The following is an 18,830-nucleotide window of genomic DNA, read 5'->3' on the forward strand; positions in this document are numbered from 1 at the left end:
GAATCCCCAAAAAGTCTATGTTTTGTTCATAGTAAAATTCAATGACGATTAAACAATACCCGCGTTGTTGTCCACCAATCGGTAAACATCACTATAGATCGGCGGGCCTGGGGACTATATGGGGACTGTACCAAAATATTTACGTATGTTGACATTTTTCTGTAAGATGGTTCTCATCCCCCACAGTAGCCTAAATACAGCAAATAATGCCCAAATCAGTTGAAAAACGTGGCCAAGACCACGGTCACAGCTGAAATCAGGGATACATTTATATAACGGTTATACCAAAACGGGTTACAAATCAATAGAAACCACATTTTCTTTTTCTGACCACCAATTAGATGTGAAGTGGACTTGGGATACGCCAAGTGGGGACTTTACTTAAATAAATTCCTATGTGGAACCATCTGTATGATGGTTCCCTACACCAGAGTAGCATAAATACAATTTTTAGCCAAACCAATTAATGAATGTGGTCAAGACCAAAATGGGCCCTGCTCTGAAAATTTCAAACTTTATGCGAAGAGGTTCTCTACCTTCTTAGAAACAAAGATTCCAAATAATGGCCAAATATTAAAAAAGTGACCAAGACACCAAAAATAGCTTAAAACATACGATGTTATATAAATATGAAATGGGTTGTACCCTTATCCGTAGTTATGATCGATATCATGACCTGCAAAAGCGATTAAGGTATCTTGAATGTTTGGGAAGATTTTCTGAAAGGATAGAAACCTTTTTCTTACTAAGAGTCCCATTCGCTCTACTATTTTCCACCCTTTATATTTGGTATTTTTCTGAATGTACATTGGACGGATTATTGTGACAGGAAAGAAGTAGTTCCACGCTTTGAAATGAGGCCCCATTAGGATTTTTCGGTAATTTTTGTTTGTTCAATGTGTTCGCATCTTCCAGCTGAACCACGATGTCGGCCCTGGAGTTGAAAGGTAGATGTCAGTTAACATCGTATTTCCCACTTATTTCTTTTTTGGTGAAAATTCGTATATAGTGAAAAATTATTCTTTATTTTGTTCACAAAAAATTTACTGAATTCAATTAGATAATACAAATTGAAAAAATTGACAAAAGAAGAAACACATTAAAAAAATCTCAACTTGCTTGCTGATTTTTTACAGCAAATGTTTAAAGATCCTTAATAGTTTGTCAATAGAATGTACTTCTATTTTAAAATTCGATTCCATTAAATTATTTCGACATCATCTATTCCGTTTCGCCACCACATAATTCGGTACTACACTTCCATGTAACTCGCCATCAACTTCATTTCTCAAGAAATCAAGTCAATTAAATAAATTGGTATTAATATTTGAATTCAAAAATAAAATAAAAAACACTACAAATGTACATTAGAAAAAATGTAAGTCAAAATGGGAAAAATCATGCCAAATAAACATTACTATTGTACATTTCAAAAGTCAAAATGAAAATGTTAATATATCACATTTTACGCGATTTTTTTTTTGGATATTATCCTTTTCGGAGAGGAGAAAATTCCGAATTTGTATGAATCGTTAGAATCAGTCTAGCGGATCTTAAGTTAAAGCGTAGTAACTAACTCAACTTTCTTTTATATATAAGAAGATAGATATAGATTAAAAAGTACTGACAACGACAGTTCCTCAGCCCCAAATAATACTTAGAGGGGGATGGAAAGTCAACAGTATCTCGTGCAATAATTTTCAAACCGATATCTCCTCTATATTGGCAAATATAAAGATTTTAGATAAATCAAAATTGTGGGCGCAAAAGTGGGCGGGTCTATATTTTTTTCTTTAAAAACCTAACTCGGGGTATGACGAAAGTTTTTACAAAAAATTATGCAAATCGGTCCAGCCGTTTTCAACTGATTCCGTTACAACAAACAACAATTGATTTTTATATATATAGATATATATAAGAACGTTGTGTTAGTTACTACGCTTATAACTCAAGAACCGCTGATTTGATTTTACGATTCTGATAAACTCGGAATTGTCTTTTGGCAGAAAATGTTAAATCTAAAAAAACAAGTAAAAAGAAGCAAGTTCAGGAATACCCTCCACCATTTGGAACAAATTTAACAATATTTAAAAAACTTTTAAATTCTTAAAAATGCCGAATATAACTGTTATATTAGAGTCTATACGACGATATGAACCTGCGTATGTAACATTTGTCATAAGCCATTACAATATTCGAATGCGAAACTTAAAAAATCGGTTATAATGTCGATAAAATCAAAATACCGAAAATCGGGAGGTACCGTTATATGGGGCTATACCAAAACGTGGACCTACATAGCCCATGTTCAATACCTGCAGACATAACATACATTTGAGCAAAGTTTTATCAATCTACTTCAATTCGTTCGGAAGCTAGAGTGATTGCCACAGATGGACAGACGCTAATCGACATAGATTTTATGCTGATCAAGAATATATATACTTTGTGGGGTCTAAAATGTATATTTCGAGGTGTTACTAACGGATTGACAAACTTAGTATACCCTCCACACTATGGTGGAGGGTATAAAAATAATCAAGTTAAACTGAAATTTGAACATTTTCATTTTGAGTTTTGAAATGTACAATCGTAATGTTTTATATTGCATGATTTTTTTCATTTTGATTTGCTATTTTCGAATGTTCATTGGTAGTGTTTTTTTTAATTAAATTTGAAATTTTTTGGGTAGTATAAAGCAACAAAGGACAAAACTGTTCTGTACACTGTACAGATTTTATGTATTTATTGGGTAAGTTGGAATATACGTGCAATATCATTTCAGAAAAGGGTTAGAAATGAACAAAAATTTCAATATTTTTTCGTGTACGAACGGTTTTTTAATTTGATTAACTTTATTGAATTCAGTCGAATTTTTGAGAACGGAAATTTCAGGCGGACGACTTTGAAGTGTACTACTGAATTATGTGGTGGCGAAACTGAATAGATGAATCGAAATAAGTTAACGCGGTCACACCAAAGTTTAAGGATAATTACTATTTTAAAATCGCTAAAATATCACGAAAAAGATCGAAATTCTCATTGCAGAAATGTAAAAAAAGAGAGAAAAACATTTTCATTGGAATTACATTTTAAAAATTTTTCAATGGAATTACATTTTAAAATGAGAGCCCATTTTATTGGCAAATTTCGTAAGGACCTTTAAACATCCGCGAACAAGTTCAAGAATTTATTTTTATCAAAAAAAAAACTCTATAGTGTGTAAAGAACCTCAATAAAAAGTGTATAAACATATTTTTATGACACATATTATTTTAAACTTTTCGTAATTATTTATATCGCATGAAATTTTTGAATTTGCTATATTACACTTCACATTTTTATAATATCTTCTTTTTTATTCTAAATATATATGATAAATATGATATTGGTGCATATACGATGTTAAATGACGATTGACATCTAGCTTTTCAAGCCCAGAGACCTTCAGCTGAAAGATGCCAACACCTTCAAACAAACAAAGGTGGCTGACACAGCTGAATGAGTCTCATATCAAAACGTCCTACTATTTTGATATGACAATTGTCAAAATGCTAAATTCATTGGGATGCAATCCGTGAAAACCGAATATAATGAGGCATTGCAATATGCAGACTATTCAAAATGCTAGAGCGAATTAAAATTTAGTAAGAAAGGATTAATATCCCCGAAAATTCTTTTGAAACCTTAAAAATCTTAAATTGCAGATAACGTTCTAAGAAGAAATTTGCGCAATAGCGAGATAATACTGTACAACTAAAGGCACTTACATAAATTCATTTTCACAAATTATTTGGGAAAAGCATTCCATGAAATATAATTTATGAATACCGAAAAATATGAAAAAGAATAAAATTATTGTCTTATCAATTGTTCAAATATACGGACGGTCTTTTTTAAAAAAAAGGGGATATTTTCAAAAGGATATTTTCAAAGGTATTGAACCTTACAAAAGCAGCGGTGGGATAACAAAATCAATAGCCTGAGACTATTCAAAGATCTTTAAGTCAATCGAAAAACTTATGAGGAGAATGAGAAGAATGCAATCTAGAACTCAAATCCGAGCAGAAACCAAATTGGATTTCATACTCCTGAAATCCAGGTACAATTGAAGAAAATTCCGTAGGGGATGGAAATACTGCAGGAGAAGAAATGGGTGCAAGGATTCAAGCTCTGGAAAGTTTGATGACAATCATTGAGTGAAAGGCAACAAAACTAGCGGTATAAATTCCAGTCCACATTGTATCCCAGAATTTGAGCCAGAAACGATGAATTTGTCAGTTTCAAAATGGATTCGGAAGATCGAACAAATTAGCGAACTTATGGTTGGAATAACAACTACAAAATTTACGTTATGCAAATCCGATTAAAAGTTTTAGCGAAGCTTGGTTCGAGAACTTAAATAATTACTCGAAGACTTGGGATGAATGGAAAACCTTTGTGGTCAATCATTTCCGGAACATCAGGATTTCGCAGAAACGCTAAGCGACTAGTTAACCGAAAAAACTGCCGGATGAATCAATGGCAAGGTACTACTATGATAAAAAGGTGCTGATTGATGCATGCAAAATACGGGACGTGATGCTGTTTCTTGCATCATTGATGGACTACCGAATGGGGGTATTCAAATTGGAGCAAGAGCGGGAAATTTTCTTACATGCGAAGATCTTTTCGGTCATTATCTATCAACGTTCAATGATGTGAGTGAACATCAAACAAAAATCAGAAAATTGAAGGACGATCTATAACATTTTTGAGAGAAACAGGTTATCAAGAGAAGGATATTGCATGTTTTAATTGCAATAAGAAGGGTCATTATGCTAACCAATGCAAAGAACCGGCAAAGAGGTGTAACCAATGTAAGCGATGGGGACATCAGACCCATGAATGTTCAAAAGTAGCAGGTAAGTCACCTGAAATAATTACAGTGACGAATGACAAACTTAGCATTAATAACTCGTGTTATTTTATGAAATGTAGAGTTAGTGGTGTTATTTTTTATGCATTTATTGATACTGGAAGTTCAGTTATACTAATGAAACAGACAAATGCCCATAAGGTTAGAGAAAACTTTGACCCATGTTGTCCTTCATGTGAAAGGTTATGGTGGGTCAGTTATACCTGTCATTGGAAAATTCTCTTCAGAATTAGAAGTCGATTCGGCTTCAGCGTCAGTTGATATCCATATTGTTCCTGATCACGCTCAGGACGTTGATATATTGATAGGGAGGCCTTTTATAAATCATCCGAAGATTTTGATGACTGTTTCCAATAATATTGTGCAGATAATGTTCAGGACACAAAATTTCTTTCCTGAATATGATTGTAATAAAAAGAAAAAGAATATCTGATTCGTAAACAAAATGGTCACAATCCCAAAAAATCATGCCAAGTTTGTTGATGTGGAAACTGAGTCCAATGAGAATGGAAGTTTTTTATATTGATGATATGTATGTTAACAAAACGAATGAAGAGTATCGCGTTATGAGAAGTATTCTAGGGAAAAGGGATTTATATGTGTCAGTAACGAGTCTAATAAAAATTACTTTTAGAGAAGGCATGCGAATAGCTAGAGTTTACGCTTGTGAACCGGAAAGCAATAGCTTTTGTGAGAACAGTTACTTAATACCAGGGAATTAGAAATTTTTAGCATTTCTGACGTTAAAGCTCAAATTAGTTGTTTGAATAAAGAAACAAACTGAAAGGTTGGTTGGACTTTTGAACAAATATAGAGCGGTTTGCTACTGATTTGTCTGAATTAGGGACCATAAAAGAGGCGCAGATGAAAATAATATTAAAGGATGAGGTTCCAGTGTCCTATAAACCATATAGAATGTCTTGGTCAGAGAGAGAAATTGTTCGAGATTTGGTAGAAAGAATTGAGAAAAGCTGGCTTAATTCAGGACTCATCATCCTCGTACTCAAGCCCCATTCTTTTAGTTAAAAAGAAAAATGGGGGTACAGAATGTGCATAGAGTTCAGAGCTCTGAACAGAAAAACCGAGAAAGAAGTTTTTCCAATGCTAAGATGGATAATGAAATTGATAGATTAAAGGCAGCAAATATTTCACTAGTCTAGATTGTGCAAGTGGATACTACCAGATCTCGATGGATAATGACTCGTCTCATAAGACTGCATTTATAACACCCGATGGCCATTATGAATTCTTGAGAATGCCATTTGGTTTAGTATATGCTCCTGCTGTATTTCAAAGGAATATGAATAAAGTTCTTGGAGATTTAAGGTTTAATACGGCAATGGTTTATATGGACGATATATTAATCCCATCCGATTCGATTGAAAGTGGACTCGATAAACTTGAAATTGTGTTAAAAAGACTGACAGATAATGGAGTTACACTTAATTTAAAAAAGTGCTTTTTCCTTCATGATTCTATTCAATATTTAGGTTTTGAAATAAATTCAGAGGGAGTGAAACCAGGAAAAGAAAAAACAAGTAAAAAACATTAAGTTCGGCCGGGCCAAACTTTTAATACCCTCCACCTTAGGGTAAAAGAAACATTAGAGAAATGTGGCAAAAACCATAACAATGCCGAATATCGGGAGGTACCGTTATATGGGGGCTATATCAAATCATGGACCCATACATGCAATGTTTCGCCACCTAAGCTGGAACCCATTACGACCAACAAATACCAATTTCAGACAAATCCGTGAAAAATGTGGCAAAAATCATCAAATTACCGAATATCGCGAGGTACCGTTATATGGGGGCTATACCAAAATAATTACAATGTTTCGCCACACGAACTAGGACCCATTATGACCCACAAATACCAATTTCCATACAAATCCGTGAAAAAATGTGCATAAAATCATCAAATACCGAATATCGGGAGGTACCTTTATATGGGGGCTATACCACAACGTGGACCTATACATGCAATGTTTTGCCACACGCTCAGGGACCCGTTATGACCTACAATACCATTTCCAGACAAATCCGTGAAAAAATGTGGCATAAATCATCAAAATACCGAATATCGGGAGGTACCGTTATATGGGGACTATACCAGAACGTGGACCGATATATCTCATTTTCAATACCAACCATCCTAGACACAATGCAAATAGCTCTGCTAAATTTTGGAGAAACAGGTTATCAGAGAAGGATATTGCATGTTTTAATTGCAATAAGAAGGGTCATTATGCTAACCAATGCAAAGAACCGGCAAAGAGGTGTAACAAATGTAGCGATGGGGACATCAGACCCATGAATGTTCAAAGTAGCAGGTAAGTCACCTGAAATAATTACAGTGACGAATGACAAACTTAGCATTAATAACTCGTGTTATTTTATGAAATGTAGAGTTAGTGGTGTTATTTTTTATGCATTTATTGATACTGGAAGTTCAGTTATACTAATGAAACAGACAAATGCCCATAAGGTTAGAGAAAACTTTGACCCATGTTGTCTTCATGTGAAAGGTTATGGTGGGTCAGTTATACCTGTCATTGGAAAATTCTCTTCAGAATTAGAAGTCGATTCGGCTTCAGCGTCAGTTGATATCCATATTGTTCCTGATCACGCTCAGGACGTTGATATATTGATAGGGAGGCCTTTTATAAATCATCCGAAGATTTTGATGACTGTTTCCAATAATATTGTGCAGATAATGTTCAGGACACAAAATTTCTTTCCTGAATATGATTGTAATAAAAAAGAAAGAATATCTTGATTCGTAAACAAAATGGTCACAATCCCAAAAAATCATGCCAAGTTTGTTGATGTGGAAACTGAGTCCAATGAGAATGGAAGTTGTTATATTGATGATATGTATGTTAACAAAACGAATGAAGAGTATCGCGTTATGAGAAGTAGTCTAGGGAAAAAGGGATTTATATGTGTCAGTAACGAGTCTAATAATAAAATTACTTTTAGAGAAGGCATGCGAATAGCTAGAGTTTACGCTTGTGAACCGGAAAGCAATAGCTTTTGTGAGAACATGTTACTTAATACCAGGGAATTAGAAATTTTTAGCATTTCTGACGTTAAAGCTCAAATTAGTTGTTTGAATAAAGAACAAACTGAAAGGTTGGTTGGACTTTTGAACAAATATAGGAGCGGTTTTGCTACTGATTTGTCTGAATTAGGGACCATAAAAGAGGCGCAGATGAAATAATATTAAAGGATGAGGTTCCAGTGTCCTATAAACCATATAGAATGTCTTGGTCAGAGAGAGAAATTGTTCGAGATTTGGTAGAAGAATTGAGAAAAGCTGGCTTAATTCAGGACTCATCATCCTCGTACTCAAGCCCCATTCTTTTAGTTAAAAAGAAAAATGGGGGGTACAGAATGTGCATAGAGTTCAGAGCTCTGAACAGAAAAACCGAGAAAGAAGTTTTTCCAATGCTAAGAATGGATAATGAAATTGATAGATTAAAAGGCAGCAAATATTTCACTAGTCTAGATTGTGCAAGTGGATACTACCAGATCTCGATGGATAATGACTCGTCTCATAAGACTGCATTTATAACACCCGATGGCCATTATGAATTCTTGAGAATGCCATTTGGTTTAGTATATGCTCCTGCTGTATTTCAAAGGAATATGAATAAAGTTCTTGGAGATTTAAGGTTTAATACGGCAATGGTTTATATGGACGATATATTAATCCCATCCGATTCGATTGAAAGTGGACTCGATAAACTTGAAATTGTGTTAAAAAGACTGACAGATAATGGAGTTACACTTAATTTAAAAAAGTGCTTTTTCCTTCATGATTCTATTCAATATTTAGGTTTTGAAATAAATTCAGAGGGAGTGAAACCAGGAAAAGAAAAAACAAGTAAAAAACATTAAGTTCGGCCGGCCAAACTTTTAATACCCTCCACCTTAGGGTAAAAGAAACATTAGAAGAAATGTGGCAAAAACCATAACAATGCCGAATATCGGGAGGTACCGTTATATGGGGGCTATATCAAATCATGGACCCATACATGCAATGTTTCGCCACCTAAGCTGGAACCCATTACGACCAACAAATACCAATTTTCAGACAAATCCGTGAAAAAATGTGGCAAAAATCATCAATTACCGAATATCGCGAGGTACCGTTATATGGGGGCTATACCAAATAATTACAATGTTTCGCCACACGAACTAGGACCCATTATGACCCACAAATACCAATTTCCATACAAATCCGTGAAAAAATGTGGCATAAATCATCAAAATACCGAATATCGGGAGGTACCTTTATATGGGGGCTATACCACAACGTGGACCTATACATGCAATGTTTTGCCACACGCTCAGGGACACGTTCAGGAACACGTTCATTCAACATCAAAAGAGGAACAACGGTACCATTCTTATGAATTGGAAACATTGGCTGTTGTCTATGCATTAAAACGCTTCAGGGTGTATTTACTAGGAATAGAATTTAAAGTTGTAACGGACTGTGCAGCTTTGAGAACAGCTTTTACCAAAAGGGATTTAGCTTCTAGAATAGGCAGATGGTGGTTAACTTTACAAGAATATAATTTTGAGGTAGAGTACAGTTGAGGTAGTTAACAGTTGATAATTTTCGTGTAGATATTTCGGAAATGGATTGGGTATTATCAATGCAGCTCAGTGATAGTGGATGCGAATATTTAATAGACGTTCTTAAAAATATCCCACACAATAATGAAGAGAAACGAATACATAACGAATACGCATTGAAACAGGGGAGGTTGTACAAGAGAACTGAAAAAGGATTGAGATGGGTTGTTCCAAAGACGTGCAGAAGGGAAATCGTATATAATCATCATGATAAGATAGGACACTCTTGATAAAACTATCTCTGCTATATGTAATAAATATTGATTTTCTAACATGAGACGTTATGTTAACCGATACATTGCATGTTGTTTGCCATGTTCTTACAACAAATTACCTTCTGGTAAGCAAGTTGGGGGGCTACATCCAATAGAAAAGGTGAAAGTTCCATTTGATACAATTCATATTGATCATATGGGGCCATTCACTCCAAGCAGAAAGAGGAATATGTACCTTATTGTAATGGTGGATGGATTTTCAAAATATGTACAGTTGAAAGCGGTGCCAACAACTAAAGTGGAGCACGTCATAAAATTTTAGAAGACTTTATTAAGATTTTTGGCGTTCCGAGACGAATTGTTTGTGCTAGAGTTTATGAGCTTTACTAATGATTGCGGAATAAAAGTTATTCATAATGCAACTGCAACGCCTCGTGCAAATGGTCAGGCGGAAAGGTATAATAGAACAATTCTATCTGCAATATGTGCGTCCACCGAAAATGAAACTCAATGGGATGAATGAATAAGTAATTTGCAGTGGGGAATTAATTCAACTATCAACAAATCGACTGGGAAAATTCCCAATGAGCTTTTATTTGGTTTCTTACCAACAGGAAAATATGGCGCTTACTTGAGTAATGAAGTTTTAGAAAATACACCAACAAATCTTGTCTTTAGTAGAGATAAAGCAAAAAATCCATAGACAAAATGCAGGAATATCAGAAACGAAAGTTCGATCAGAAAGAAAAAAAAGGATCTGCTTATAAGAAGGGCCAGTTAGTATTAGTTAAAAAGTCCAGAGCAACAGAAGGATGTCGAAAACTTCTTCCGAAATTTTGTGGACCGTTTCAAATAGTTAAATATTTGGGAAATGACAGATATGTTATAAGAGATATGCCAGGATCTAAACGATCTCGAAAGCCATACGAGGGTATTGTTTCGGCGGATAAAATTAAGATATACGAATTATTTAATGCAGAAGCCGAGGATTAATATTATTCATCTAATATTAAAATCCCATAATAATATAACATTTATTTACAGATGCATCACGAGGACGTGTGCAGAGGAGCGTGGCCGAGTTAAAGGCACTTACATAAATTCATTTTCATTTCATTATTTTGGGAAAAGCATTCCATGAAATATAATTTATGAATACCGAAAAATATGAAAAATAATAAAATTATTGTCTTATCAATTTTCAAATATACTTACGTTTTTTTTTTTTTTTTTTTTTTAAAGGGGATATTTTCAAAAGGAATATTTTCAAAGGTATTGAACCTTACACAACTAAGTGGATAGTATTCGGTCAGTAGATCAAAATCCCAAACGGGCTTTGGCTTACAGGCCAAACTTTTTTAGAGCTTCAAATACTTCACAAAATTTACAAATGATTGGAATTTTTAGAAAGAATAAAACATCCTTTCAAAAATTATAAGTAGAGGTCCAAGTTTTAGTATAACCCTAATATGAAGGTATTTTCGGGGTCTTGGCCAAAATGTTTTAAAATTGAGTTGGCCCCTATTTGGGCCTCCTGTTCGCAGAAAATTCTCAACGTAGGAGTAGGGCCCATATATTGGTATCTCCTGATTTTACCTATTTCGAGGGTTTTGACCACAGTTCTAATCGATTTGGCTAAACATGTGCATTTAGGTTACTTTGGGGGTACAGAACCATATACAGAAAAATTTCAAAATAGGTACACATTTTGGTATGGTCTCTATGGGTCCACCGTTTGGCGGACAGCTAAAATATAAGATGAATTGACCAGTATGTGCACATGTATTGCGATGGCTTCTTATTTCTATTTGGTGGAGTCATTATTCATAATAACAATTGGGCCAAAAATATGCATTAGAGACTAAAACTAGGGGCAGGCAACGCGGACCGGACCAGCTAGTGTTTTATATTGGATGATTTTTTTTTATTCATTTTGACTTATTATTTTCGAAATTGTAGTGGAATTTTTTTTATTTCTAACATGATGTGCAGTATATAAAGCGTTATTTACAGATTTTATGTATTTATTGGGTAAGTGGAACTATACGAAAAATATAATATCAGAAGAGGATAAGAATCACTATTCCATTGTATACGAAAGGTTTTTTCAATTTGATTAACTTTATGGAATTTTTGAGAATGGAAAAACTTTTTTACATTGAAGTGTAGTATGGTATGTATGGAATTTAACGTGGTCACACCAAAGTTAAAAGATAAGAGAGACAATCTCATTGAAAAATTCTAAAATCGAATTTCTATGAAATCGAATTTGAAATTGATAAATGATATCGCATTCTATTGGCAAGCTTCGCAAGGACCTTCTAATATTTGCTCTAAAATCCGGGAACAAGTTGAAGAATTATTTTTCTTTCTTTTATTATTTGTTTTTCTTTTTTTGTCAATTTTATATAATGGATGATTTTTTTGTCAATTTGACTTATCATATTGAATTTATTCGTTTTTTTTTAACAAAATAAAGAACTTTTTTCCCATTAGTAATAAGAAATAATTTTTTATGTGATTGGGCTATCTGTTTATCAATGCGGCGGACAAGAAGATTCGATGTTTCACGTCGAACAAGAAATGCAAGTTCGGAACATAACATATCAATTGAATGTGAATGCGCAGGTAGCTGCACGAGAACAGCGCCGGGTAAGTTTGGCTAGACTTCGTTCAAGCCAAACAGAAGAAGAAAGGACTTCAAATAATGAACTGCCATGTTTACATTGAGAATTCGCCGATTTTATCAGTCGCCTAAGATTCAACGTGCAGAAGAAAGGCTTCTAGCAGTGTGTATTTAACGTATTCAACCCAACAGTTAAGGAATTATGAGGTATTACTATCAGTATTCTTGAATCGAATTTATTTTGCCCTCGAATCTACATATCGAAGGGCAAATTCACAATTGCATTGGCTATTTGCTACCGTTAGAAGACGCTCAAAATAAATTCCTGCAAATCTACTTCGTGGGAAATATTGAAAAAGGACTTGATCGGCGACAAAGAGTGAATAATACAATGAGAAGAGTATTTCTCGGTGATCTGCAAGAGCAAATTGATGAACATAATGCATTGGTTCGTTTATTCAAAACTGCGTTTCAGCTTATGTCAAGTGATGAATATAAAATTTTAATCAGGGCGGATAGGCGACCTGCTGAAACTCATGAACGGCAATTTAATGCTCCAACGATAGATGAGGTGGCAGTTGTTATTGTAGGTTAAAATCGTGAATCACGCGATGTTGCGCACACACACAGGTATACTGGACGATTGCAACGAATATCAGAAACACACCGTTCATACGGCGCATTACAATACCAACTGATATTTTGAATAAATCCATTGACAGGTAGGTATCGACGCATTTATTCAAGTTTAAGAGAAAATAATCAATATCTTCACAGGTGAGAAAACCAATAAAAAAGTCAACGCAAAGAACTCTTATACGTATCGGTTGATGATTCGACAAAATGAGGAAAATTATATACTACGCTTTCGACGTCTATTTCAGCAATTTTGTGTGGATACGCATGCAAAAATCGAGTCGGAGCGTCTTCTTTTTATCTGATTAAACCAATCGAAGCTACGTACCGAGGAGTACATTCCTTCAAGGGATGCAATTTCTAACGAAACAAACCTCTTTCGTTGGCAGCCCACGTCACATGAATACGCGCTAGATGCGATGACATATGTACGTTACTACGGCCACCCTGATGATGGTAAAACCGTAACAGTGAAATTAAAAGGAAAAGAATTTGTTGTCAACAACTCATGGGTAGTTCCATATTCACCACCTCTTTCGAAAGCATTTAAGGCTCATTTTGAGTACGGCAATTCAGTAAAATCCATTAAGTATATATGCAAATATATCACATAGTGAAATTACGCGGCATCAAGTTGGTCGATATATACATTGCAATGAAGCGATTTGACGTATATTCTCAACCCCTATTCCGACCGTTACACATTTCGTAGTGTATCTTGAAGACGGCCAACGTGTTTATTTCACTGCAGAAAATGGTATTCAACGTGCACAAGCCTCAGCGACAACGTTAACCAGTTTTTTTTTTTCTCAATTTTCTTAAAATGATTATTTCGCAGGAACATTACTTTACACAGAAATGCCACATTACACATGGAATGCTTCATCGAAGCAATTTCAACGACGACAGCAAGATGAAGTCCTAGGTTATTTTTTTTCTTTATGCTCCCGGTGGCACTAATAAGACATTTTTTTATATGCTTGATTTTGGCTACAATGCAGACAATCACGTGCTGTAGCTGTTGCTTCGTCGGGAACAGCGGCTACGTTGCTGGATGGTTGCCGGGTTGCCCATTCGGCGTTGAAGCTAACATTAAACCTTCAAACAGTAGAAGAGCCAACATGCAACATATCACTGCACTCAGTAATGGCGAAACATTTAAATGCAAGCTAAATTATTATCTGGGACGAATGCATAACGTCGTATAAAATAGCTTTAAAAACAATAAATCGGATAACGAAAGGTATGCGTAATAACACGAGCCATTTTCGTATATCTGATTCTACTGTCCGCTATTTTCGCCAAACGCTGCCTGTAATACCACGATCCACAGCTACCGGCGTAATCAATGCTTGCCTGAAATCGTCGACGATTTTCGCCAAACACAAGGTTTTACTGAACGTTGCATATAATCACAATAATTATAATTGTTTAAGTGAGAGGGGAATTTTAGATGCGAAAAACATGGACAATTTGAATTACATAATGGAAAACAAAATCATTGGTTTACTGCAGTCCTTCAAATCTTTAGATAGTGTTGTAAACGAGTTGCATCGTCAACTAACAACTCTGTATAATTTTTAACTCATAGGATGTACTAGGTTTGCCACCTCATAATCTGAAATTGTAGGTTGGGTCAGGAATTACTATGCTTCGCAACATAAATCAACCAAAATTATGCAACGGAACGCGTTTGGTTATTACAAAATTTATGAGCAATGTTATACATGCTATTCTATTAAGAAGACAATTCGAACGGGAGGAAGTTCTAATTCCAAGAATTCCTATGATTCCAACAGGCATGCCATTTGAGTTTAATAGATTGCAATTTCCAATTCATCTCGCATTTGCCATGACTATAAACGACTCCCAAGGCCAATTATTGAGCATGTGAAGCGTACGAAAATAAGCTATATCAAACGTTTGCAATCGTTTCTTTCAGTATTTTATCGAAGTACGAAACGAAACAAACCCGATATTAAGATAACGGACTTGTTTTTTATTTTGAGTGGAAACAAAAACAAAACTGAGATGTACTCGGCTAAATGACGCAACATTGGAAACGAAACAGTACAAAACTCATTGAAAACATTTGCAAACGCTTTCCTGTATATCAACTTATTACAAATACAGTAAGAACTAATTTGAAATAAAATGCATGCCTTTTTATTCATCTATTACTCCCAGCATACATTGGAAAAGTGCAAAACATACATAGAATGGTAACTCTAAATATAGCAGTAATCATTTGGCACAGCAAACGTTTCCCGGCGATCCGTCCGCAAACAATACAGCTCGGCAACTCACAGTCGAAGTACATTGAAGCAATCGCATTGTTTATGTATTTCTGGCATTGAAATGTTTGTGGTTTTGACAATATATCTATATCTATATATATATATATATATATATATATATATATATATATATATATATATATATATATATATATATATATATATATATATATATATACACTGGTGGCCAAAACTAAAGCAACTGAAATTACAAGGAGAATGAATGCCCTGTAAATTTTTCAAAAATTAAGAAAATGAGAAAGTTTCTCTTTTTTTTAAATTAGGTACTTTATTCACTTTTTAAAAACCTAAAACATAAAACCAAAATTCATTTTTATATAAAAAATAATGTTTGGTAAAGTCAATTAACCCGATTTTGGCTTGGACAAAACAAAAACAACTCTATTGTACATTCATATAACCGCTGCAATTTCAGTTGTTTTTACTGTTATATTTGTCGCTTTTTGCTTCCTTCGACAATTTCGCTTGTCATAAATCCTTTTCGAGAAGTTTTTTACAACAGCATGTGTTTTCTTTTCGTTTTTTAAGTACTGCCCAAAAAAGTTTAAAAATAACTAGAAGCAAATACAGTACATGAATAAAACAGCAAATTATCAGTGACTATGAAAACAACATATCACAGAAAATGATTTCCGAGAAATATTTCATAAATATTTCTGTGATTTCATAAATATTTCTGTATACTAAGTCGGTTTTATGAAACTGGATCAGTAGTAACAGTCTATAACGGATGAAGGCCGTGAAAAATCAATCAACAAATTGTGAGAGAAATAAAAAAGAACCATTTAAGAGTTCAACTAGATTGGTGAGAGAGCAATCATTGAATATAAGCTCGAGATCAGTGCGTAGACTAGTAGTGGTAGCTGGTCTGCATGCCCGTAAGCCTTCAAAAAAGCCATTTATGTCTGAAAAATCAGAAAGGCTTTCGGAAACGATAATATAAGGCGGAATCCAGTTCAATGGAAAAACATTATTTCTGGGATGAGTCTACGTTTAATATTAAAAGCTTAGACGTGAAAAATTTTACGGTGAGAAGACCAAAAATGAAAGACTCAAGCCGCAGTGTTGCAAAAGTACAGTGAAGCATGAGGGAGGGTCAAAAATGGTGTGGCGCTGTTTTTCTTTCTATAAACTAGAGCCTATCGATGAAAAAAAGGAAGTTATGGATCGGATTGTTTACAAAGATGTGTGGGACATCACGTTGTTCCACTGAGTAAAATATTCGGCTCATTTGGGTGTTTCATCATGACAATGATCCCAAACTTACATCAAAACTTGTCAAATGTTGGTTGCGGGAGTCAAAAATCGATGTTTTGTCATGGCCGGCACAAGTACCTGACCTAAACTCCATAGAAAACCTTTGGAGTATCGTTGACAGGAAGATCAAGCGAGATTCGGAAACATATAAGCACAACATTTTCCAAAAAATTCGGGGTGCCTGGGAAAGCATACCCAAGGATCAAATTGAGCGTGTTATAGATTCAATGCCTCGTAGGTGTGCAGCTGCAATCAAAAATAATGGATGCTATCGACTACTAGCCAAAATTTTAGTTTTCCAAATATTATTTTTCGTTCAAAATTATTTTTGTATTTTATTTTTAGTTTCTTAAAACTGAATTAAACCCCTCATTTAAAACTGGAAAAATAATTACGATTTGTTTATTTTTGTAAAAGTTACAGGACATTCATTGTCTTTGCGATTTAAGTTGCTTTAGTTTTGGCCACCAGTGTATATCTGAGTAAAATAATATATATTGTGTTCCTTGCGGTCTTGCGGTGTGCCCTCGTGACCGACTTTCTGACGGACGTCTTCTCAATTTGCGAATTAATGATTCCGCTGCTAAGCATAACATCAATCCAATTGACGAGGAGTTGAGGTACACTAAGTCTTGAACGGGAGCTATGAATGAACTCGAGTGTAACGTTGCTAAAGCTCCCTCGAATGTGGAAAAAAGCTACCCCCTAAAAACATTTTTTTTCTTTTGGTGCCCTTATTCTGTCAAAACACATACAAATTTTATGTATGTGTGTGTATTGTTTTAAAAAAATACAATCATTTCCCAGTAAACAATTTTTTCCGACTGCTCTGATTTTAGATTTTTTTCCGAAATTTCTGACGTTTTTTTCAGAAATTTCTGATAGAAATTGGTCCGATTTTCTAAACGTTTTTTTTTAGAATTTCTGCACATTTTCCTGTGTTTTTAAGCGAAAAAAAACTCGAAAAATGTACAAACGGAGAGAGTAGATTGTCTATTGCTCTGGCATATTCTCTCCCACATGTAAACGGATGGTGGTGGTTTGACACATTCTCTCCCATAGTAGTTGTTGTTGTCATCATTCATTTCAAGATCTCAACAACAACAAAGCGCAAAGCAAAAATGCTATTTGTTATTGTTATTGTGAACTGTTAGATTTTCCGTTGTAAAAATGTGCGTTTTGTTGTTGTTGTGAATCAGCCTCTTTCTCTTTCGTTCCCAAAAAAATATGATGGAAAAAAATTTGTCTACTCAATCATGCGCTATGTATTTGATAGGCAATGACAACCAAATTCAGAAAATCTGAATTTTATTCCGAATTTTCTTTCGAATTCTGACCGATTTCTTTTAGAAAATCTGAATATTCCGCCGAATTTCCAGACGGATTCTGCCCGATTTCTTTCAGAAATTCGGAGTTGTCCTCCGAATCTTTTCCGAAAATCTAATTTTTTCTCCTATTTTTTCAAGAATTTTTACCGAATTCGGACCGAATTCGTCCAGAAAATCTAATATTTTTTCAGATTTTTTTCAGAAAATCTTTCCGAATTCGGTGACCACGTCCATACAACTTTCGTACCGAAATCGGAAGGAATTCGGAATCAGAATCGGACATTTTTTCAGAGATTCTGACAGAAATCGGACCGAATTCGGCAAAAATTGTTTACTGGGTTTATAACAGGGATGCTCAAAACTAAAAATGAATATGTATTGGTGCGAGAGAGTGAACGTCTACTTAAAGAAATTTCAGTTAGCATTCATGAGTTGTTGGCGCCAACTAATGTATAATGATATTATTACAGTGTACTAGCATATTATTGGGGGAAATGTTTTGTTTTGTATAATATATAAATTTAATTTCAATTCAACTAAAAACATAAATAAAACATTAAATTAAATGTAAATAAACAATTCACTGTATGAAAATTGTTAAAATGACGTCTCAATACGTCATAATTTTTATGCATAAACGTTTTACCATATAAAATGCATTGAATATTGCCAAAAGCATTTTTAACCATAAAATATGATTTAGCATTCTGGCATGTAGTTAAGCTGAAATGAAAAAATGTAAATGAAACGATTGTTTCGCTAAGTGCGTCAACTATAGCAATGCGTAGAGCCACACGCGTCTTCATTCGTCGGTGTCTCATCGACGACTGATTTTTATTCTCATTGCGAGTTCGTGTTGGTTTGTTTATACTTTTTCGTTCGA

At 34.5% G+C, this 18,830-nt stretch overlaps 1 protein-coding gene and 1 long non-coding RNA gene across 2 annotated transcripts in view; both read left to right on the forward strand.

The window, feature by feature from the left end:
• LOC101893383 (protein O-mannosyl-transferase 2) overlaps positions 1–18,830 on the forward strand; it is a 136,475-nt gene that overhangs the window by 53,309 nt on the left and 64,336 nt on the right. The gene's annotated exons all lie outside the window — the stretch shown is intronic.
• LOC109613948 (uncharacterized) lies at positions 4,756–10,992 on the forward strand. Its single transcript, XR_009342499.1, has 2 exons — positions 4,756–4,904; positions 10,827–10,992. It is a non-coding gene; the product is annotated as an uncharacterized LOC109613948 (long non-coding RNA).

This window comes from Musca domestica, unplaced genomic scaffold (assembly GCF_030504385.1).
Source record: "Musca domestica strain aabys unplaced genomic scaffold, Musca_domestica.polishedcontigs.V.1.1 275, whole genome shotgun sequence".
Classification (NCBI taxonomy): Eukaryota; Metazoa; Arthropoda; class Insecta; order Diptera; family Muscidae; genus Musca; species Musca domestica.